We start from the raw sequence: 23131 nt of genomic DNA, 5'->3' as shown, positions 1-23131 counted from the left end.
GGCAACCATTTCAGCCCTGGGAAAAAGCCTCTGACTATCTACCCGATCAATGCCTCTCATCATCTTATACACCTCTATCAGGTCCCCCCACATCCTCCATCGCTCCAAGGAGAAAAGGCCGAGTTCCCTCAACCTGCTTTCATAAAGCATGCTCCGCATTCCAGGCGGCATACTTGTAAATCTCCTCTGCACACTTTCTATGGCTTATACAAAATTAATGACAAAACAATTCAATCATTTTCTAATCTCTGTTTTGCACTTAGTCCCTCGCACCCATGTGCCTTTGTTTACTCTCTGTTACCACTTCAATACCTAAGACCCTTATGCCTACAGCCAAGCTGGTGGATGGTTGCTCTCTTGAGGTGGAGGGTGAATTTATGCAGCTGCTACAGGCAGGCTTCAGACTGCAAGCTCTCACCATGTGTAGCAGCAATCTGGCTTAAAACAAACTGCTGGAGGAACTCAACGGGTCATGCAGCATCTGTGGGGGGAAAGAAGTCGTTGATGTTTCAGGTTGAGACTTTGCATCAGGACCGACAGTGGAGAAGGAAAATAGCCAATAAAAAGAGGATGGGGGAGGAGTGAGACAGGATCTAGTGGTTGACAGGAGGACTGGGGAAGGGTGAAGGATGATGGCAGATGGAGCCAAGTGGGTGAGAGGAAGGGGTGGAGTTGGGAGACAGAAGCAGTATGGCTTAACTGGGTACTCACCCAGTCCTGATGAAGGGTCTCGATCCAAAATGCTGACTGTCCGTTTTCCTCCATAGATGCTGCCTGACCTGCTACATTCCTCCAGCTCCTTTGTGTGTGGCCTAACTGGGTAATGGGCTGCTGCAAAGCACTTTCCTGAGTAGGAGTACAAATGCTGTTATTCTATAAGAGCTTATAAGATAGAAGCAGGAGAAGCCCTTTCAGCCCCTCTTGTCTTTGCTCCCATTCAATAAGATTGTTTACCTCAGTGTCACTTTCCTGCCCCATATTTCTTGATCACCTTATTACGTAAACATTGATTTCTGACTTGAATATATTCAGTAACTAAGACTGCAGCCCTCTTGAGCAGAGAATGACAAAGATTCACTATCCTCAAGGTGAAGAAATGTTTTCTTACCTCAATCCTGGATGGCTGACCCCTTATTTTGCATTCTGTGAGTGTTGAAATTGTATTCCATGTTAGTGCAGTAATTTAAATGTTGGCATTTGGGATTATTAACTATTTCCGCTAATCTTGACCAGTCATGTGGGGTGATTAAGCTTATGTTACACCAGCACCAAGTCCTTGAGGTTCACTCTGGGGTCGTACCTCCTTGGATGCCTCCTCCCACTTCTGATTCATTTCGACCTTAATTCACCTCTTGGATGCCAATGTTTTCAGGATCTCTCTGGGCACCTTCCTCTCAAATGAATAACAATGAAACAGACAGCCTGTTCATGTGTGTCTCTTTCCCTTATTGCCCACAGTGCTCTCCAGCTCCTCTATAACTTTAGAGCAGTTACTGGATTCAATGCACAGTTGTCTTTAAGGAGGTGATATCATGAAGTTACTTTGCACTGGTTAGTTCCAGGAGGTTCACCAGAAACTAATGACATGTTGGTCTGGAAAACAATACAATTAATTCTTCCAAAGTGCATGTTCCAAAGTGGGCACATGCAAATCACATTCAAAAAAAAGCATCTGGGTGCACAAGTGTGGGTCTTCAGTGCAGCAGCATTATAGTGCATTTTCCATGCACAAATAAATTTCTGGGCCATTTTCTTCCATCAGAAGAGTCACAGCTACAACGTTAATCTTTCTGATTGTAATTGATCATGTTTTGCATTTCCAATTTTTCTAGTTGTTAGTGGTTTTATTTCGAGATTTAATATTTCCATCTCTTAATTAACTCCTTTTTTCTGAACTGTGTTAGAGTTCATTGATACAAATACATGCTAAGAAGAGCTATGTGGTCAATAATATTTAAAAAAAATCATTAAGTTGATTATAATGAGAAATTATTTTACTAGTTTTCATAAGGAGGTTACATAATATGTCAATGGTTTTGCATTCATTTCCTCACAAGTCATATGAAGGAGCCAGAATACTCAATTAGCATAGGCTCTTGTCTCCAAATTGGCCATCATTAATTTCTTACTCACGTCCATTACTCATGTACAACCAGTCGACAGGATCCGACTTCCAGAAAGACACATTCACAGAACTTACAACAAATTTCAACTTTCCTGTGTTTTAGTTTTCAATTCATTCTCCTGTAATCCTTAGTCCCTTATTAATCAGAGTTTACCTTGTACCTCAATATCTGGGGAAATATTGGGAACACTGAATTTCCTCATGTGCGTTTGAAGCTCTTGCCTCTCATGTGCTCCAGCATATTTGTCTCATATCTTCTGAATGGCTGAGTGATGATTACTGTAATCAAGCATTGTCAGTTATCGAGCACCAGTATCAAGAGGTATGGGAAGAGAGCAGCAATATGGCATTGAGATACAGATCAGCCATGATCACATTGGACGACAGAGCAGACTAGAAGGGCTGAGTGACTGGATACTGCTACTTTCTGTGTTTCTATGTTCATCAACAAACTGGTTTCTTTTACTTGGACCATCCAGTGAAGAAATACAATTTCCAATGAAATTAAATGTAACTTATTTTATTCTCAATATATCCAAAGCTGTGCCTTTTGAAGTAGAGGGACTGTTTACAACAAAGTGTCACTTTTCAAGTTGATAAGCAGCCATCACATGGCTCCTCATCTTCTTCCAGATCCATGTCAGAAACCAAATGGATATGTGTTTCCCAATGGCCCGAAACGTCAACAATTTCTTTCCACCCACAGATGCTGCATGACCCACTGAGTTCCTCCAGCACATCGTTTGTGTGTTTACCAATAACTGATTCCTTGATAGGTACATCACATTAGATTCAAGTGAAAGAGGCCACTAAAATATTACATGTTTGAAAATCAATAGCTTGCATTCATGAAGCATTCATGTTTCAAATGGCTATGACCATCTTTGAGCATATTAAACCAGAATCTGAAATGTGACAAGGTATTTTAATTTCTTAATGTTGATTGATGTAGAAAATAAGGAACAATATCTATTCTTGATTTCTAAATAATTATTTAAGGCCCGTTCACTCTTATTCTTGAGAAAGTAGTACCAAACCACCTTGAACCACCCCAGCCTATTAGCTGAAAGTATTTCCACTGTGCTGGTAGGCAGGGAGTTGAGGAATTTTGATCTTTGAAGGAATATTGATAGATTTTCAAATAACAATGACTTGAAAGGGAAATTCCTGGTGGTAGCATTCCCCTGAGCCTGCTCCCCATGTTCTTTTCACTGGTAGAAGCCACAGGTTGAGGAGATGTTGAACAAATTGTCCTGCCATTTGTGTATGGTGGTTAGCTACAAACAGGTGTCACCTCAAAGTGACAGTATCTGCTCTAGTGCTAGGAATGTTAAATTAAGTGACCGTATCTTTAGTCTCTTCTCACTGTCTTACATGAACTCAATAACATGCATTTTGACCAAGAAGGGCCCAGCTCCTCCACTGGGTTACATTGTTGTGGTTGTGTCCATGTTTTGCTGTTTGGTGCCCTTACTTCCAGTTATGTGGAATTATCCCTGAGAAAAGAAAGGGAAGAATGTGAGTGTGAGGCTTGCAGTAGTGATGTGGATAAAATGTGGTTAAGCATTGGAATGTAAGGTTTGAGTCTTCAGTGATAGAAATTATTGCTAGTATATGATGGTGCATTGTACTTTGAACAGAGTAACTACTGACCTTCACTGACCATTCACGTAAATTCATTGAACATATAACACCACTGCATCTAGATCCATAGGACTTGACTGCTGCCATTGTCTGCTCCACATCCATCTCAGTACTGGATCAGAACGTCAGACTAGATTTTTATGCTTTTATTTAGAATGAAGCCCAAACCATTCTGATTCAGAAGCAAGGTTAGCAAAGCCATGGCTGGAAGTGATAGGAGACCAAAGAAGTTGAAGTTGAGTTGTCAGGAGGAAATAGGGCCACTTCTTTTCTGGACAAGGATCATAAAAAATATAGACTATTGAGGCAGAAAAGGGAATGTGAATGAATTGAATTAAGGAAGTAGCTTTGCTTGTGATGGGGACCTTGGAACTTTAAATCTGGGCAGGGGTGGGGTGGGGTGGAACTGGAGAAACAAGGATGGCTGAAATGATTTGTCTATTTTCAGGGTCCTGATGCTATCTTCAACTGTTTTTCATGACTTACTCACACATTGGGCTGTGGAATTAGATTAAAATTGTACAATAAGCAAGAGATTTTCCCCAATTTTTTTAAGAAAACAAATAAACATTTTTGAATTGTCCAAAAGGTCCGCTGGAAGATTCTGTGACATAAATGTCATCTGTGCATTTACCTTAGTTGTTCCTCTCCCTAACTTCTGCATCAGTCTTTTGTTAAGGACACAAGAATCTATTCTAAAGTAGGCTTATATTCTAAGATTTGGTTTGAAAATGTTATAGAAGTAAAATCTGAAAGAAAATGTTGTTACTTTGAGGTTCCCTAAATGTGCCCACATTGTCTATTTCATTTCATGCAGTCAAAGAGTAGTACAGCACAGGAACTGGCCATTCAGCCCACCATGTCCAGACAGGCCTGTTTGAGCATCAACACTAATCCCATTTGTCCGCACTAGGTCCTGATCCTTCTATGCCATGCCTGTTTAAGTGGCTGTCTAAATGTCCCAAATGTAGCGATGGTAACTGACTCCACCACTCCCTCTGCCAATGAGTTCCAGATAGCAACCACTCTGTTTAAAAAAACTTGCCCCTCAAGTTCCCTTTATTCCTCTCACCTTAAACTATGCCGTCTTGTTTATGATGCCTCCTTAAGCCTGTGCCTCTTGTTTCCTTCCATAATTGCCTGCATAAAGTATTTGGCAGTGCTTGCCACCAATCTTCTGGCTTGGAGAGCAGAATTCAGTTTTGGCCAAGGTTGCCATCCCATATGTTTTCGTTTGGCTGTTATCTACATAACAACAGGGATACAGTCTGCATCCAGAGATGACCATTACTGTGCCAGAACACTCACAAAATTGAACCTGGTTTTTGATGGGGGTAAGGAATGATTTAAAAAATGTGCTCTAAGGTGCCAATAGGAAAATCAAAATCGCTTGAGGTTATTGCATGCTCCAGCAGCCCTGTTTGAACAAGTATTAGCCAACTCTTCGTTCAGATTCTGCATTCAATGGACAGCCCTCCATCTGAATAACATGGCGGAGAAGGAAGGGCAGGAGCCTTCTGTCAGGTTTTACTGCTGGCATTGCATTTTGATGTACTGAGTTGACACAGCATGTCAAGGTGCAGCTTCAGTCACTCTTGTGTTGCTGAAGTAACTGTGGAGGTTTGGCTTAAGCAGCAGCTCTTTCATTACTGCTGTGAATATGACCTTGAAGAGAACCAGAACCCAATCTGGACTCTCTGCTGCGATAACAGACATGCTCTGGCTTGTGGTATCCTTACTCACTCCACTGGCACTGCTGTTTTAGGTTTCATTTGAACCAAGAACATGATATGATTTTTCTACAGCCTGCTTCTTTTGCACCTGCTGGTTCAAATTTTGTAGAGTAATGTGGCTGCCAAATGCATTGAGCTTACTTTAAGTAAATACTTTGCCAGTACCTTTTTCTTAGCAAGCAGAGACACAGTCTTAAACAGACACAGAAAAGAAAACTGTTATGAGAAAATGCTTCCGACTAATAAAAAAGTCAATTGTGAAATTGACTTTGAAAAATGAAGGTTACCCAATATTCTCACATCTATAAAATTGTAAACTGCATGATGGGATGATTCAACGTGATAAGAGGATTGTCTTTTTCCTGCCCATTCTGCTAGTGCTTGCAGTAAAATGGAACTGTATCCATCCGTGGTTTCTGATGATTAATTGGGATAAGAATATGGGTTTCTTGGCTTCTTTAACTGCTCTTGAGGAAGTAGTGGTGATCTGCCTCTTTAAGCTTCTGTAATCAGTGTGGTAAATTACTCCTACTCAGGGGTAGGTAGGTTGTTCCAAAATTTTGACCCAGCCAAATGGACAGCAGGATACTTCCGAGGCAGGTTGGAATGCAAGTTGGAGAAGGGCTTGCAGGTGGTGGTGTTCATATGTACTTGCTTTCCCTATCCTTCTGCAAGTTGTAGGTTACGGAGTTGTTGACAAAGGAGTTTTGGGGAGATTCTGCTGCACATCTTGCAGCTGGTACACAATGGAGCTGTGATGCACTGGTGTGGAGGGAATGAATGTTTAGGATGGTGGATGGACATCAATCAAATGGGCAACTTTGCCCTTACTTGGTGTTGAGTGTTATTGGAACTGCATCCTGTGTTGAACATACTTCTAATCTTAATTCAGTGATTCTTTGGGATTTAGCTTTGAGCTTGTTGTTCAAAATGTATTGTTCAAACATGAAAAATTCAGTATCTATTCTTTTTATACAATAAATACACACAACCTAATTTCTTGTAGACTCAAGGAGATCAGGCTGAGCTTCTGTAGGTGTCTGACTTTCAACTGCCATGGTTAGCTCTTCCTTGAGGGAATCCTCTTTGTTTTAAGAATCCCTACCTTTCCCTCCTGCTAAGATCTAGAATAATCTCTTTGATACCAGTTTAAGTCACATGCTCAGAAATACATTCTTCATCCATACCTCCAGGATTTAATGTGATCTGCTGCAGAGGAACTGCAAATGTCCAGAAATCAGAACAAAAAAATGCCAGCTCAGCACGTCAGGCACCAGCAGGAGAACTAAACAGTTAACATTTCAGATCAATGATCTTTCATCAGAACCTCAGCAGCAGAGATCCTTCTTAAATAGCTATTGGATCACATGCCCATTGCCACAACCCTCCTACCCCCAACTCCCCAAGTTGTTTGCATAAACTGTGGTGTTCAGGATGTAAACAATGTTTCGATTTAGAGTTGTAACAAAAACAGATTCCAGCATATCCCTCCAGGCAAGTGGAGAGTATTGTATCACACTTGTAAGGTGCTTTGTAGATATTAAAAGTTGCACTGAACTTGGCATCATTTGGAACTCTCGCTCAAGATCTATTGGAACTAAGTGTGATAAGTGCTATAAGTAACACGCTGTGCAGTGTTGCATTTTGCACCAATGTCATGATGTTTTTTGTATGGTATGTTTGTTTGCACTGAATGTGGCTTGTAGCATAATACAACAAAAAACCTCAAAATGATTGACAAAATGTAGATAATCCGGCTTATTCTGTGGATGTTACACATGTATTTACAAAGACATACTGACATTGAATTTTTAAATTCAAGAAATTACAAATGAAGCTATGTTAACAAGTGAACAAAATCTGCTTTCCCAATTTTGTAGTTGTGCAACTCACAAGCATTCCAGAGCTAGATAGAAATGCAAGTTTAGATCGATGAGCTGACCTTTCCATTCAAGTTTTCTCCTCGGATTATCTTCATTCATTTTAGGGATTAAATTGAAGAGTGGCCATTTGAAAAATGAGTGACATGATTGTACAGAATTGTACAGCTCAGAAATCAACTATTTCATCCAATATATCTTTGGCAATAATTATGAAATACCTCATTATATTTTACCCTCCAAGTCTATCTTTCTATCATTTTCTACTTTATCAAACTTCACATTAAATACATGAATGTAAATCCAGTAACGACACCATGTGTGAGGAGTTCTCACTGCTCTTTGAGGAAAGGAGTTTACCTGCTGAATTCATCATTGGATCTAATAGTTACTAACACATATTTGTCCTCCTCCATTTTCTATTTGAGTAGAAAGTTCAGCTGTATTGGTCCCCTTCATGATTTGAAGGAGGTCCAATTCAATAGTGGAAAGAAGCTAATCACAACATTACCAACTTTGTAAAGTTGTACAAACTTCCTAAATATGCATTTTTTAAAAACATGAATAACCAGGCAACAAATTGTATTTAATTGATGATAACTAACATGCTAATTAATAAACATTAACATTAAATATGTTCATCTTGTCATCATTGTTTATTTCATTTTAACCCATCATCATCATCTATGATAAGTGTGATTTTGACAGACTAGTTGAAGATCACACTGATAATTTGAGTTGTTTCTAGTATTGTATGGTATGTGACCAGACAGCTCCCTGAAAATGAGATGAATAATAATTTGTTAAAATTCCCTTATTTAAATTGTATAATATAATATTATTTACTAAAACATTGTAAAAACTTATCTCAAAATTTGTTAACCTCTCTATGAAGACTGTGGTGCTTAAAAAATGTTTTCTTTTAAGAAAATTACAGCCTTCAAGTAAAGGAGCCTTGCAAGGTACAATGTATCACCTGTGTAACCAAGGCTAAGTGCAACTTAATAAATCATTGCTTTACTTATTGCTGATGAGTTCACATTAAGAAGCGTGGACAGCAGCTTTTCCACTGCTACTGATTTACTTAACAAAAAGTCCCTGAAATCCTTTGCTTAATCATGAAGGTGTACGCAGACAAACTTGCCTGAGTGGATCTGGCATTTATAATTTTTTGATACAGTTAATTAGCACTTAATCAAAAACTTTGATTTATAAAGTATATCTGAAGGGTCAGGAAATGCAACTTGCAATGATGAGCAATCACTTTAGCTTGTTGCAATTCTCTTGGGTTGTATTTGGTCTGTCACTGTTTCATTCTCAAATGTAACTTGGGACTGTAAAATTGATGTACTGTCCAAAAATGAGTAAATATATCATGATCACATTCTATTGGAGTGATGTTGCTGATATTGATGCACTTGAAATTGCTAGCCTTGCTTCTTTTTATTGGTGCTGAGCTTTTTGTCAAAATATGTTGATATACAGCTACTCTAATTCCTTATAAATATCTGCTGTTTTTACAAATGGACTGCAGATTGGTGGATGCCCTGTGGCCCAGCAAGTCTGCACTGACTATCAAGCATTCATTTATCCTAATCTCGTTTTATTGTCTGCACATTCCCCAAAACTCCCTCCAGATTCTACCACTGACCGACACATCAAGTCCAATATAAGGTGTCCAATTCACTTACCAACTCGTGAATCTTTGATTTGTGGGGGGAAACCAGAGAATGCGGAGGAAATCCCTATGAAAGTAGAGAGAACGTGAATTCCACACAGACACTGGTGACCTGGATCACTAACCTGTGAGGCAATAGCTTTACTTGCTGCACCACTGTGCCATCTATTCATTCAAATGTTATATTTCAGCCATTAATTCTAAGCTGGTCCTCAGAGTCTTCCAATAAATCCTATTCTCCACTAGTCTTCCTGTAATCTAGTCTCCTCATATGCCCATCAACTCTCCTGTGATTCTACCACCCATCTCCTCTAGAGGTAACTTACAGTATCAATTAACCTGTCAACCAGCATGTCTTAGGGATATGGGAGGAAATTGGAGCACTTGGGGGAAACCCATGCAGTCACAGGAAGAACATACGAACACCACGCAGATAGTAGCCGACGTTAGGATTGAACCTAGGTTGTGGAGCTGTGGGGAGGCAGAAATATGGCCTTGCAGCTGGAACAACCATTATTGCTTGAGAATTGAGAATGAAGTTGTAAGGTTCAATTTACAATAATTACCACTGGGAAATAAATAAACCAGAACCTACTGCTAGCTTCAAATTTCCTTTTTTTTGGAAGCTCTGAAAAAAACTTTTAGAAGAATGAGTTCTGCAGCAGTTTCATTTCCATGTAAAGTGTAGCTAATGGTGAAATTAGAATACCTATTAAACTAAAAACAAGACGCTGGAGGAACTCAGCAGGTCAGGCAGCATCTATGGAGCGAAATGGACAGTCGAGGTTTTGGGTTGAGACATTCATCACCAGTCCAGTTGAAGGGGCTTGACCCAAAATGTCAACTATTCATTTTCCTCCATAGGTGCTGCCTACCCTGCTGAGTTCATCTAGCATCTTGTTTATTGCTCCAGATTCCAGCATCTGCAGTCTTTTATGTCTCTACCTATTAGGCTACTTCAGATACTTTTACTTATAAGGCTACTGTGTATCTGGATGTGCCTTCAGAACTTGGCATATACTGTAGGTGCAATGAAATAGCCAAGCCTCCAGCCATAATTCAAACTGTATCCCTTTCCCTTGAACCTTTTTTCTTTCCAGTAGCCTGAGTTAATTGTATTAGTTTCCTCTTCTTTTATTTTTAAACCTTCAAAGTTACCTTATCTCAAAGTTGTGAAACCATTTTGTGTAGGGACCAATAATGTTTGTGAGCCTGCTTCCTCTTATATCTCTGGTCATTATTAATGTGATCGCAGTGTGTTAATGAGATCTATTCAGTAATGTTATAAAAATAGCTCTGCCTGAGATTTAGAGCAGAACAAAAGTCATTAAAAGCCAGAGGAAAGTGGTGTCATTTGCATGTGCCAGACAAATTACTCTCTCAATTCTGCACATCTCAGGAGGATAGAAAAATAATTAGGACAGAGTAAAGGATATCGTGGCAGAAAATTGGCTGCTTGGCACCCTGTAACATTCTGAAGCAAAACATAAATAAGTAAACACCTGTGAATGACTTACAAAAAATGTAAATACCTCTGCTACTCTGAATATATTTGGCTGTTGTAACTGAGTAAAATTCCATGAATGTGATTGACAAACCCCTGACTAATTACATTAGTGAAAAAAGTAATTGTTTGGAAAGAGTAGACATGAAAGCGTTCTTGGGTGAAATGAACTTTAATCAGATTTTGTTAATTTGCTTCTGACAATAGGAGTTAGAAAATTGCCTGTCCCAATCCACAGGACAACATTTAAATCAAGTATTTAATTTGGAATAGTTTTGAAAAAGACATTTTGCAAAATGTTGAATGAAATTGTGTTAATGGGGAAAGTATTTTAAAAATGAATCAAGATGTTAACAATCTGATGTTATCAATCTTCACAAAAGTGGCTGAGAAGCTTCTGCAGAAGAGTTGATGTGGCTGGAGAGGGAATGGTGAGGAAAAGGTAGGTGGGCTGGTTTATGTTATTCTGTATATTCTTCCAAGCTGTTTCAAGGGCACCATAGAAGAGAGTTTTTTTTAAATTAACTTAGCTGTCCAGTCTGTTCACATCCCACCTTCAAATTCCCTGTCATCAATCTCTCCTCAAAACCAGTCCTTGATCCTTCTGTCCTTGCAAAGTCACTGACGACAACCTGTGTAATTGAGTCAGAGGTAATCAGTACCTCCTTGTCCATCTGGGACCTGCCCAAAGCCTTAGATGTAGGTGACCACATCATCCTTCTCCAACTTGTCTCCATCATTGTGCAGTGAGGTGGAACGCCATTGCCTGATTCCATTCTTATCTATCAAGTCATAGCCGGAGAACCACCTGCAATGTCTTCTCTTTCTACACCTAAAACCCTGCCTCTGGTCTTTTTGAGAAGGAATTCTCTTTGCCTCTTCTATTTCTCATCCATGTGTAGCCTGTCTACAAGATAGTCTGAAGATACGGTGCCACTTCCCACTTCAGACTCATTACCACTTCTTTTGACCCTTCTACACCCACTAAATTGTCAGTTTGCTTGTCCAACATATACTACTGGGTGAACAGAAACCTCCCTCAACTAAATATAATAGGATAGATGTTACACTCAACATCCACAAGGCAAAGGTCCTCTCCCAACTTGCCCTCCAACGATAAATGTTCAAGGTAGGACTCTAGAAACATGGACTGCTTCCCATAACTTGAGAGCTATCGTTCACTGAAGGCAGACATCAATGATGAAATTCACCATCATTTTCAATGCATTAACACAGCTCTTGGTCCATTAGGGAAAAGAGTGTTAAAGATCAAGATCAAACCTGGCACAAAACTCAAGGCCAGTTGAGCATCAGAGTCATTGTGCTTCTGAAATGTTGACTACTTGCAGCAGGCATCTCAAGACGCTGGAGGGGTACCACCATTATTGTCCTCACAAAATCCTCCAAATTTACTGGAATAATAAGTGAATTAACATCAATATCCTTTCCCAAGTCAAAATCCCTCATGCTAAGGCCTTAATTACACAGTTGGCTTTCTTGGGCAGGCCACATTGTTTGCATCAGACTTCTGAAAAAGACAGTCTATTCTAAGTGATGTCACAGGTGGGCGCTGCCAGGTGACCAGAGGAAAAGATTCCAGGATGTTCTCAATGACTCCTTGAAAAAGTGCAACATCCCACAGGTTCCTGGGAATCCCTGGCTGTGGAGAAGGAATGTTCAGGGTGGCACTAAGAACCTAAAAGTCACCCGGAAGTCCAGTGAAAGTAGTGAAGGAGGGCATCACCTCCATTGAATTTCCCTCCATAAGTGTGTCTGCCTCCCTAACCCTCAATCTTTCGTGAAGATGCTCCTTAAAATCTGCTCCTTTGATGAAGTGTCTCCCCATATCTTCTTGCACTAGATCTTCTTGATCCCAAAATAGCACCCATGGTTACTGTCTGCCTGTATCTAATTGGGCCAGATGTGCAGGACTGATCTTACTGACTCTCCACACAACTAAGACAAGGCAGCAAAATCCAGATGGTGATAAGGCCTCAGGCCTTGCCAGTGGAACTCTCCCAGCAGGCTTTGACAGAAAGCCAAGCTGGGGGGTGTTGGAGGCAGAGCTTTTCCTTGCGTCAAAGTCTGCGGCACAATCTGTCACTCTTGGGCAGGTCCAGTTAACTCCAGGAATAACTTCTGCTCAGTGCCTGAGTGCCAGAATTCCCTTGGAACTGGTACCCACAGCAAGTGGTTCATTGTCACCAGTGAGACTCCTACGAAGTGCCTTGGAATATGTTGCTAAGGTAAAAATGTTATATAAATACTATGGTTGTAATTGTTTTGGAATAAAATTAGCTAATCAGATGGTTTACTAGAGAACATGTACACGTGAATTATCAGAACAATGTGGCTGTCTTTCTTTTAAATTGGTACTCTATGAACTAGATTTAGAATGAGAAGATACAAATAATGTTAGCTCTTTACTTATAATTGGATAATAATAAATAATTGGACTGTCTTTAATCAACATTTTTACAGTTGCTTTTGAGTTCTTTCACAGTAATGATATTGATAAGTAATGCAAGTGCTTTAATTTATATCATGCAAAACATATGGTATATGTGCATGGCAGAGGTATAATATTACATGCAAAAATAGGTTACAATCTTGCTTTAGTTAAATATATATTATTTCTGCAAGTTTCTGCTCTTTAAAATCAGTACCAGATACATTTAGGCTGTTTTTACATTTTCAAATTTTCTTCTATCTTACTTCAACTAGAGTTGTCTATTAAATTATGAAAAAAGAGGAATTAAATTTATCTTATAAAGCAAGCTGTAAATTGTGAATGCAAAATGCAGTAATGTGTGTATGTGTGCACATTAAGTCAGCAGTAATTTTCAACAACCTTGAATTAGCATTATTGATAGAATATTTGTCTAGACATAGTGTAATCATGACATTATTGAATATAAGGAAAATGTTTGTCAACCTATAGGTTTTAAGAAAAAAAAACATGCACGTATCCAGATCTCCTTGAATTTCCTATTTCTCGTGACATAGAAGAGGCAGGATGAGTTTATGCTTGCTCTCAGAGCAATCCTATTATGGAATATAGAACATAGAAAGTAGAACAGTACAGAACAGGAACAGGCCCTTTGGCCCATGATGTCTGGGACAAGCATGATGCCAAATTAAATTCCTTCCGCTCACACATGATCTAGATCCCTCCATTCTCTGTATATTCATGTGCCTATCTAAAAGCCTCTTGAACACCACTGTCATATTTGCTTCTACTACCAGCCCTGGTAGCGCGTTCCAGGCACCTACCACTCTTCGTGTACAAAACTTGTATTGCACATCCCCTTTAAACTTTCCTCCTCTCACCTTAAAGCTACAGTATTCAAGATTTCTACCCTGGCACAAAGATTCTGGCTGTCTATCCTATCTTTGCCTCTCATAATTTTATCAACTTCTATCAGGTCTCCCCTCAGCCTATGTCTTATGATTGCTTCTCACAGAACACTCGTGGTCACGCTTGCATTTTGCAGTTGTGAACGCCCCGATGTCCTGCTACCCTCGCTGCTGTGGTTGTTCCACATGCAGAGTGCACTGCAAGCAGTGAGTGTGCCTTTTTCCACAGCTTCTAAATGTCTCCAATGATCAAAGATTTTTAGAAAGAGTTAAAAAATACTGATAAAACTTTTTAAAATTAAAAGAATAATGAATTAAAAGTACACTCAAATTATGTAAATTCATTTAAATATGAACATTAATTAACATAAAGTTTTAAACAAAAACACATACCTTAACTGATCTTTTTAGTGAAGTTCAGCCCCTAAGCTCAATACATCACAGAGTAACTGCTGGACTATTGAGTCCGGCAGATTACTAGATCCAGCAGCAGAACAGGAGGTCAGATATATTGTCATCTGACTTTCAGCACATTCCATGATCCAGGCTGCAGTGGACAGGCAGGGAAGTCCAGAACACACTGACATACACACGACAATCCTTCAGGCACCACCAGCTTGGTTCAGCCTATTATTGATCAAGGAAGAATTGGTTCATGATTTTGAACATTTGCTGTATTGTTCTTTAAACAATGATTCAGAATTCTTTGTGTTGTTTTTGACTTTGAGAAATTTAGGATTTTGCATTGTATTTCAGGGAGTCTACGGAGAAACAGTATAGACCTCGTTAAATCTCAAAGCACTTCACACACAAATAGTCCTCTTTAAGATTATACAGTTAAGTACATTTTGTGCAGACTGAAATCCCACACTAGAGATGGGATGAATCCCAGGTAAACTCCTTTGATAGCAGTGCATTACCAGTCCCAGAATAGTGTAGTTATAGTACAGCTAATCCTCTGAAAAATGCGGCTGCAAGAGGAAAAAGGCATACGAAGGAAGAATAAATCAACTAAATTACTCATTACTGTGTTCTGGTTGCCAATTGATGATTTGACTGTCTGTATGGGTATTGGGTGAAGAACAGATTGGGCTAAACAGTGATATCCTACTCAAAGCCTACCGAAAGTTGCAGTACAGATCAAAATATACAACATTTGAACAAAACACTAGAAAATTAAACCGTCCTCTTGGAATTATACCTTAGCATGAACAGGTACCTTAATAATATGTTGAAGATGGAAGGAGGAGGTATGTATGGAGAAAATCCTGTGATATAATACAAATTAAAATATAGAGCTCTCTTAAAAATGGAATTTTCAGTTTGAACCCTTCCATCTATTTGATAAACAGTAAAAAATTATTGTAAAACATTTAAAAATAAATATAGGCCAAATGAATAATGAAAAGTAGATATCTTCCCCATTTTAATAACTTGATGTCACCCATATGCTTACGTTCGCTTATGTCTGTCAAAATTAATAATATAAATTAAGGAAAAAGGCTGACACTGTTATTTAAACCTCAGACATTAGTCATGCTTTACACAGCTACATTAATCTGTAACAAATGTCTTCCTATTGGGATGTATCTTCTGAAGCTAACAGAAACAACGTTCGTCTCAAGTGGATAATTATAACCTATGTGAAAGTGACAGGGCATGAAAATTTGACAAAGGAAAAAAATTGTAGCAGTCTAAGTCTTTTTGAAGATGTTTTGTTTTACTCCTACATGGTAAAGCTTTGCTTCCAAAAGGCAACTGATATGGTGTTATTTTTCATGGGGGTGAATTTTACCTTATGAGGCATTAAAAGACAGTGAAAGGATTGCTAATATTGACGTTTCAGTCTCGCACCCCACTCTGAACTTTAACTCTTCCATTAGTAAGGATGGTGGTGGAGCAGTTAAATTACCAGCCCTGTATTCCAGAGGCTTGAACTAACAATCCAAGCTCAATTCGCACCAAGGCAGCTGTGGAATTTAACTTCAGTTAATAACCTGGAGCTTGGAAACAACATAACCACAAAAAGCACCAGATTGTGGTAAAAACACATCTGATTTACTAATGCCCTCAAGGGACCAATCTGGTGTGGCCTGTCTGTGACTCCAGACTCAACACAAGTGGTTGATTCTTAAGTGCTCTCTGCGAAAGTCTGACAAACTATTCGGCTGTATGTGTCACACCACCATCTTCTCCACAAGGTGCTGATGGGTGGTGGCGGGTTGGGGGGGGGATCTAATGTTGGCCTTGGCAGTGTCACTCATTCCTGAAAAAATATAAATTAAAAAAGAGGTTCATAAGACTCATCTGGTTTATAACTGATTTATCCAATCATCCAAAATGAATGGCTTCCCAAATATTGATTGACACCTGCTTAGTACCAAAGGTTTAGACGGGGCAGAGTTTGTTAAGTGTTGTCCAGGATGCATTCATGTCACAGTATGTTGACAGGCCAACTAGAGGGAATGCTATATTAGATCTAGTATTAGGTAATGAACCGGGTCAGGTGATAGATCTCTCAGTGGGTGAGCATTTGGGGGACAGTGACCACTGCTCCCCAACCTTTAGCATTGTCATGGACAAGGATAGGAGCAGAGAGGACAGGAATATATTTAATTGGGCAAGGGCAAATTGCGAGAGTAAATTGGGAGGACATTTTTGAAGGGAAATGTACTATGGGGATGTGGTCATTGTTCAGGGATCTCTTGCAGGATGGTAGGGATAAATTTGGCCTGGTGAGGCAGAGATAGAGTGGCAGGGTGAAGGAACCATGAGTGACAAGAGAGGTAGAACAACTAGTTAGGAGAAAGAAAGCAGCATACATAAGGTTTAGGCAGCAAGGATCAGATAGGGCTCATGAGGAATATAGGGTAGCAAGGAAAGAACTTAAGAAGGGGCTGAGGAGAGCAAGAAGGGGACATGAAAAGGCCTTGGTGAGTAGGGTTAAGGAAAATCCCAAGGCTTTTTTCACGTACGTGAAGAGCAGAAGGATAATGAGAGTAAAGGTAGGACCGATTAGAGACAAAGGTGGGAGGATGTGCCTGGAAGCTGTGGAAGTGGGTGAGGTTCTCAATGAATACTTCTCTTCAGTATTCACCAAGGAGAAGGGCCTTGATGATGCTGAGGGCAGTGTTGGTAAAGGTTAATATTCTAGAGCATGTAGATATCAAGAGAGAGGATGTGTTGGAGTTGTTAGAAAATATTAGGACAGCTAACTCCCCGGGGCCTGACGGAATATTCCCCAGGCTGCTCCGTGAGGCGAGAGAGTAGATTGCTGAACCATTGGCTAGGATCTTTGAGTCCTCGTTGTCCATGGGAATGGTACCGGAGGATTGGAGGGTGGCAAATGTTGTCCCCTTATTCAAAAAAGGTAGTAGGGATAGTCCAGGGAATTACAGACCAGTGAATCTTACATCTGTGGTGGGCAAGCTGTCAGAAAAGATTCTTAGAGATAGGATCTATGAGCATTTAGAGAATCATGGACTGATTAGAGACAGTCAGAATGGCTTTGTGAAGGGAAGATCATGTCTCACAAGTCTGATAGGATTCTTTGAGGAGGTAACCAGGCAGATTGATAAGGGTAGTGCAGTAGATGTGGTCTACATGGATTTTATTAAGGCGTTTGACAAGGTTCCACATGGTAGGCTTCTTCAGAAGGTCAGAGGGCAAGGGATCCAGGAAAGCTTGGCCATGTGGATTCAAAATTATCTTGCCTGTAGAAAGCAGAGGGTTGTGGTAGAGGGAGTGCATTCAGATTGGAGAGTTGTGACTAGCGGTGTCCCACAAGGATCGGTTCTGGGACCTCTACTTTTCGTGATATTTATTAATGACTTGGATGAGGGGGTAGAAGGGTGGGTTGGCAAGTTTGCAGACGACACAAAAGTCATTATTGTTGTGGATAGTGTGGAGGACTGTCAAAGATTGCAGAGAGATATTGATAGGATGCAGAGCTGGGCTGAGAAGTAGCAGATAGAGTTCAATCTGGAGAAACGTGAGGTGGTACACTTTGGAAGGACAAACTCCAAGGCAGAGTACAAGGTTAGTGGCAGGATTCTGGGTAGTGTGGAGGAGCAGAGGGATCCGGTGGTTCATATCCACAGATCCCTGAAATTTGCCTCACAGGTGGATAGGGTAGTTAAGAAAGCTTATGGGATGTTAGTTTTCATAAGTCGTGGGATCGAATTTAAGAGCCGCGAGGTAATAATACAGCTCTACTATACTCTGGTTGGACCACACTTGGAATACTGTGTCCAGTTCTGGTCGCCTCATTATAGGAAGGATGTGGAAGCATTGGAAAGGGTACAGAGGAGATTTACCAGGATGCTAGCTGGTCTAGAAAGTATGGATTATGAGGAGAGCCTAAAGGAGATTGGGCTTCACTCATTGGAGAGAAGGAGGATGAGGGGAGACATGATAGAGGTATACAAAATATTAAGAGGAATAGAGAGAGTAGATAGCCAGCTTCTCTTTCCCTGGGCACCAATGCTCAATACAAGAGGGCATGGATTTAAAGTAATGGGTGGGAAGTTCAAGGGAGATATCAGAGGCAGACTTTTTACCCAGAAGGTGGTTGGAGCATGGAATGAGCTGCCTGGGGTGGTGGTGGAGGCAGGTATGTTGGTCAAGTTCAAGAGATTGTTAGATAAGCATATGGAGGAATTTAAAATAGGGGGATATGTGGGAGGAAGGGGTTAGATAGTCTTAGGCGTGGTTTAAAGGTCAGCACAACAAGGTGGGCAGAAGGTCCTGTATTGTGCTGTACTGTTCTATGGTTCTAATGGCTTTGAATGGGATATTTGTACTTATAAGATATCTTTATTAATCACATGTACATTGAAACACACAGTGAAGTACATCTTTTTGTGTAGAGTGTTCTGGGGGCAGCCCACAAGTGTTGCCACACTTCCTGCACCAACATAGCGTGCCCACAACTTCCTAACCTGTACGTCTTTGGAATGTGGGAGGAAACCGGAGCACCCAGAGGAAACCCATGCAGACACAGGGAGAACATACAAACTCCTTACAGATAGTGGCCGGATTTGAACCCGGTCACTGGCACTGTAATGCGTTACTTGGATAGAAATGAATAATATGCTGTGTGTATAACAGATAACCAAAGCAGAGCCACTTTTGTACAATCACCCAAGATGCATTTATTTCTAAGACATAAATATTGAATTGTTACAAAGAATGTCATTGTTCTTGTACATAGAAATAGTTGACTTATCTTTCAAATATCCCCTTACCCAGGTATGATTATACTGAGGAAAATTATGGTTTGTAATCATTCATGTGAGAATGCCATTGCTGCTCTATTCAAAGTGTTTTGAATAATAGAAAACACTGATGTGATTATGTTTATTTTTGGAAGAATGAAGGAGTTTCATGTATGCCAAACTATGAGCAAGGCATGATCTCAAAAAAGATTACAACTGAAAAAATATAACAATGTAACTGACCAAATACACAAAGCCACCAGTTAAGGACTATTTGAAAACACAGAATATAGAACAGTAGAGCACAGGAACAGGCCCTTTGCCCCACAATGTCTGCACCAAGCACTATGCTGAATTATACTAAATCTCTTCTGCCTGTACATGATCCATATCCCTCCATTCCCTGCAGGTTCACGTGTCTATCTAACAAGCCTCTTAAATGCCACTCTCATATCTATGATGCTTTCACCACTTGCCCAGCAGTCCATTCCAGGTACCTACCACGCTCTGTAAAAAAAATTATCCCTGCACATCTCCTTTAAACTTTCCCTCTCTCACCTTAAATGCATGTCTTCTTGTACTTGACATTTCTACCCTGGGAGAAAGATTTATGACTGTCTATGCCTTTCATAATCTTATAAACTTCTACCAGTTCTCTCCTCAGCCTTTAACGGTCCAGAGAAAACAACCTGTTTGTTCAACCTCTCCTTATAGTTCATACCCTCTAATCCAGGCAGCATCTGAGGAAACATCTTCTGCACCTTTTCCAAAACCTCCACATCCTTCCTGTAATGGGACGACCAGAAATGCATGCAATATTCCAAGTGCAGCCTAACCAAAGTTTTATATAGCTACAGTTTAAATATTTTTTATTACTTTGAATTTTAAGATTTTTGCAAGACTAAGGTGATCACAAAGAAATCCAGTGATCTCCCTTTTGTCATAAAAAAGGAAGCAAGAGCAATGGAAGGACCTCAATTCATTAGCTCACAAAGACTTAAGCTGTGGTGATACTCAATGTTCAATGGTCTATATATACAATGAAGAACAAAGTGAACTTGTACAAATCTTAATTGACAGGGTCTTATATGAATAAATCTCTTTAAACTTCTTCCAGCTACACAACTAGATTGATTGTCTGACTAATGGGTGCTTGAGTGCAACTAATAGCAGAAGGCTGTAGCCAAGGCCCTTTGCAAGTGGTCCCCAAAAGTTAATGGGGGAGAAGTGCTCTGGCAGGAGAAAGAGGGATTTAGCTTGGTCCAGGAAATGTCCAAGGACTCTTTGTGAAGCACGGTGGTGGACACACTCTTGCACTTCCCAGCTCTTAAGACATTTTATTTTGAAAGAAATTGCAAATGAGCCCCGGAAAATGTCACCAAATCTGATCTCTGGCTATTCTGCTTGCCAGTTCGAAAGAGTAGATAAATACCAGTCCTGATGCTTTGGACTCTTCCTACTTCTCTTTAAAGCCCAGAATCCTTGTGGGTTTTTCTGAAATTTGGTCCCACTCACCTTTTTGTGCAGGCAGACAATTTCAAGGTTGTGCGATTCTTCCATTTCCCATTCACTCTACATGTTAATAAAGCCAAGAGGTTTCCACTCCTCATGTTGCCGCAAGAGTGTTAGTATTGTGTTTCCTTTAGGAGCTGCCCGCAAGGATTGCACCTGCCAGACTACATGCCAAGACCTGCAAGAACTTGCAGCACAGAAATAGTGCATCCCTTCCAATGTCAGTTTCAGTGCAGTGTTATACGGTGAAACCTAACCTTGCTGCTCTATGAATCTCACAACGCTCTATATGACAATCACAAAGAGTGCTAGGGTGATTCACAACACTGACAAAATGGAACAATTTCTGGACAGGCATCATAACTTTGTTCGGTATTCAGATATCCTTCCTTCCTTCTCATTTTTCCACAGTAAGCAGAACATTACACCGTTGTATATTTTGAAAGAAGTGAAGAACCTCTCCAAAAAGAAAGAGCGCCCTATCCGTCTCTTGATATTAAATAGCCAGTCACCCAGAAGTCGGATCATGTGGCGTTGTGTTTCAGGTTGCTGTGCAAGGCACTTTCAATAAAAATCAACAGAGGCTTCCTGCTTTTTCTTCCTGCTTTTCTGGGTCCAACACCTGCTTGAGATGCCACACCTCAGAGTCTTCTGGAAGCTCACACTGCAGTCCTGCTTTATGCAGATACGTCTGTACTGAAGTTCTGTGAGCTTAGTGCATGCCAGTGTGGCTTGCTAGGGAGGTCTGCTTCTTCCTTATTTAAAAGAGATCTCAGCAGGTCCCAAACTGTTGGTATCCAGTGCACTGAATTTGACACGTGGATCATCTTTAAATAACAGCAATAAATAATCTGCTGGAGAAACTCAGTGGGTCAAGAGGCATCTGTTGGGGGGAAGGAATTGTCGACTTTTCAGGTGAGCCCCTGCATCAGGCAACATCAACAATTCCTTTCCCCACCATAGATGCTGCTTGACCTGCTTGAGTTTCTCCAGCAGATTGTTTGTTGATCCAGATTCCAGCATCTGCAGTCCAGAATGTTTTCTCTTCTGGTGGCACTCCCTCAGGCCACTCTCACTAGTCACAGTCATATCCCCATCAATTTCCAGCTTGACTCTTCCCTGAAGTAATCTCCACCCTCCCTCCCCACCCTCCAGCACCCCACCACCTATCTCCAAGCTGACTGATCTCCAAGGCCAAACCAGACTTTCCCTCAACTACCTCCAGTCCAAGCACATCCTACCTCCTACCCAGCCCCATATTATCTCCAGTCAAATCCCTGGCAGATGACTTCTTCCAACACCAATAAACAAATTATAACCGCAATATCCTGATAACTTTCCCAACTGATGTCTTTGAAGTCCTCAGTGGCATTATTGAAGCAACTGAGTTTTCATCTGTAGTGAGGTTTTCACTGGAATGTTAAAGGCTGCCTCTAATATCCACCTCTTTTAAGAAACACTTCCTTTAATTAGGAATAGTCTCACCAGAGTTCCTCTCCTGCTGATCTGTAAGCTGCCTATTAGTGATGTAATTTGCTGTGGTAGCTCACACTGAATATCATAACAAGATCCTCATACTAAGTGGAGTCAGCCTAGGGTCAGCAGCAGTGTTATCAACTCTGAGTCAAGATGTAGGTTGAAAACCCACTCCAGAAACTAGTGACTTGTGCAGAATCCCATCCTGAGGTAGTATTGTCTTACAGCTAAGATGAGGTGAGGTCACCTCTGCCCTCACAAGTGGACAAGAGGTTCATAAAAACCTCTTAAAGATGACTTAAGAAATTGCCTTGCACTATTGTGTAAAGGACAGTGGAGTTTTCCCTAACACTGTAATTCAATATTCCTCCATTAACTGATATCAGTAATAAAGTAGATAAACTGTTCATTTTTATACTTCTTGCTTGTGGGACTATGCTGTGTGGAAATTGGCTGTTTTATTTCTTCCTATATTACATTTCAGCAATGACTCAGCAAGTGGGCTCTCTGCTTTTCCCCACAAGTATACAGAGATCAATCCCAGTATGTTAGCTGATCCTTCAATTCTTAGCCCAATTATCCAACAAAGGAAGTAAAACAGAGATTAACAAAATAACATATCAATCCTAAAATGATTTCAGTGAGATATCACATGATGAAGCAGTTTAATGGTTTCTTTTGCATTATGACTTAGAAATTATATTTAAAAGAAATGCACTGGTCATTCTATGTATTTAGAACAGTAATTTTGGCAGTGATTTTTGTTAATTATCCATTACGTGACAAGAATAAAACCTCACATACATTAGCCACATTTTAAACTGTACACATCAGAATCCCCTCAATAGTTAGTTTAGGTCATAATCAGTCATGGGTTCGGTTATTATAATTTTGAGTTGTCCCTGTAGATAAAATGGAGTTAATATCTCATTGGTGTGAACTGTCTTGGTGGAGCTTGTCTGTGGTATGTAGCATTAGGCCTGGCCAAATAGAAGTGGAGCAAATG

At 40.2% G+C, this 23131-nt stretch overlaps 1 protein-coding gene and 1 long non-coding RNA gene across 3 annotated transcripts in view; one reads left to right on the top strand and one right to left on the bottom strand.

Annotated features, from left to right (window-relative positions):
- LOC127578768 (uncharacterized) overlaps window positions 1-14450 on the bottom strand; it is a 28526-nt gene extending 14076 nt beyond the window's left edge. Inside the window, exons 1-3 of one of the 2 annotated variants that reach the window (XR_007957574.1) lie at window positions 14315-14450; window positions 9074-9127; window positions 3315-3621 (exon numbers count right to left, since the gene is read on the bottom strand). This is a non-coding gene — a long non-coding RNA (uncharacterized LOC127578768). Of the gene's footprint in view, window positions 1-3314; window positions 3622-9073; window positions 9128-14314 lie in introns of those variants that run through there. The other variant, XR_007957573.1, reaches the window with a different exon arrangement.
- The window catches only part of LOC127578767 (docking protein 5-like), a 334593-nt gene that overhangs the window by 194723 nt on the left and 116739 nt on the right, over window positions 1-23131 (top strand).

This window comes from Pristis pectinata, chromosome 16 (genome assembly GCF_009764475.1).
Source record: "Pristis pectinata isolate sPriPec2 chromosome 16, sPriPec2.1.pri, whole genome shotgun sequence".
Classification (NCBI taxonomy): Eukaryota; Metazoa; Chordata; class Chondrichthyes; order Rhinopristiformes; family Pristidae; genus Pristis; species Pristis pectinata.
The sequence above is the reverse complement of the archived record's forward strand: the minus strand, read 5'-3'. Positions and strand labels throughout refer to the sequence as shown.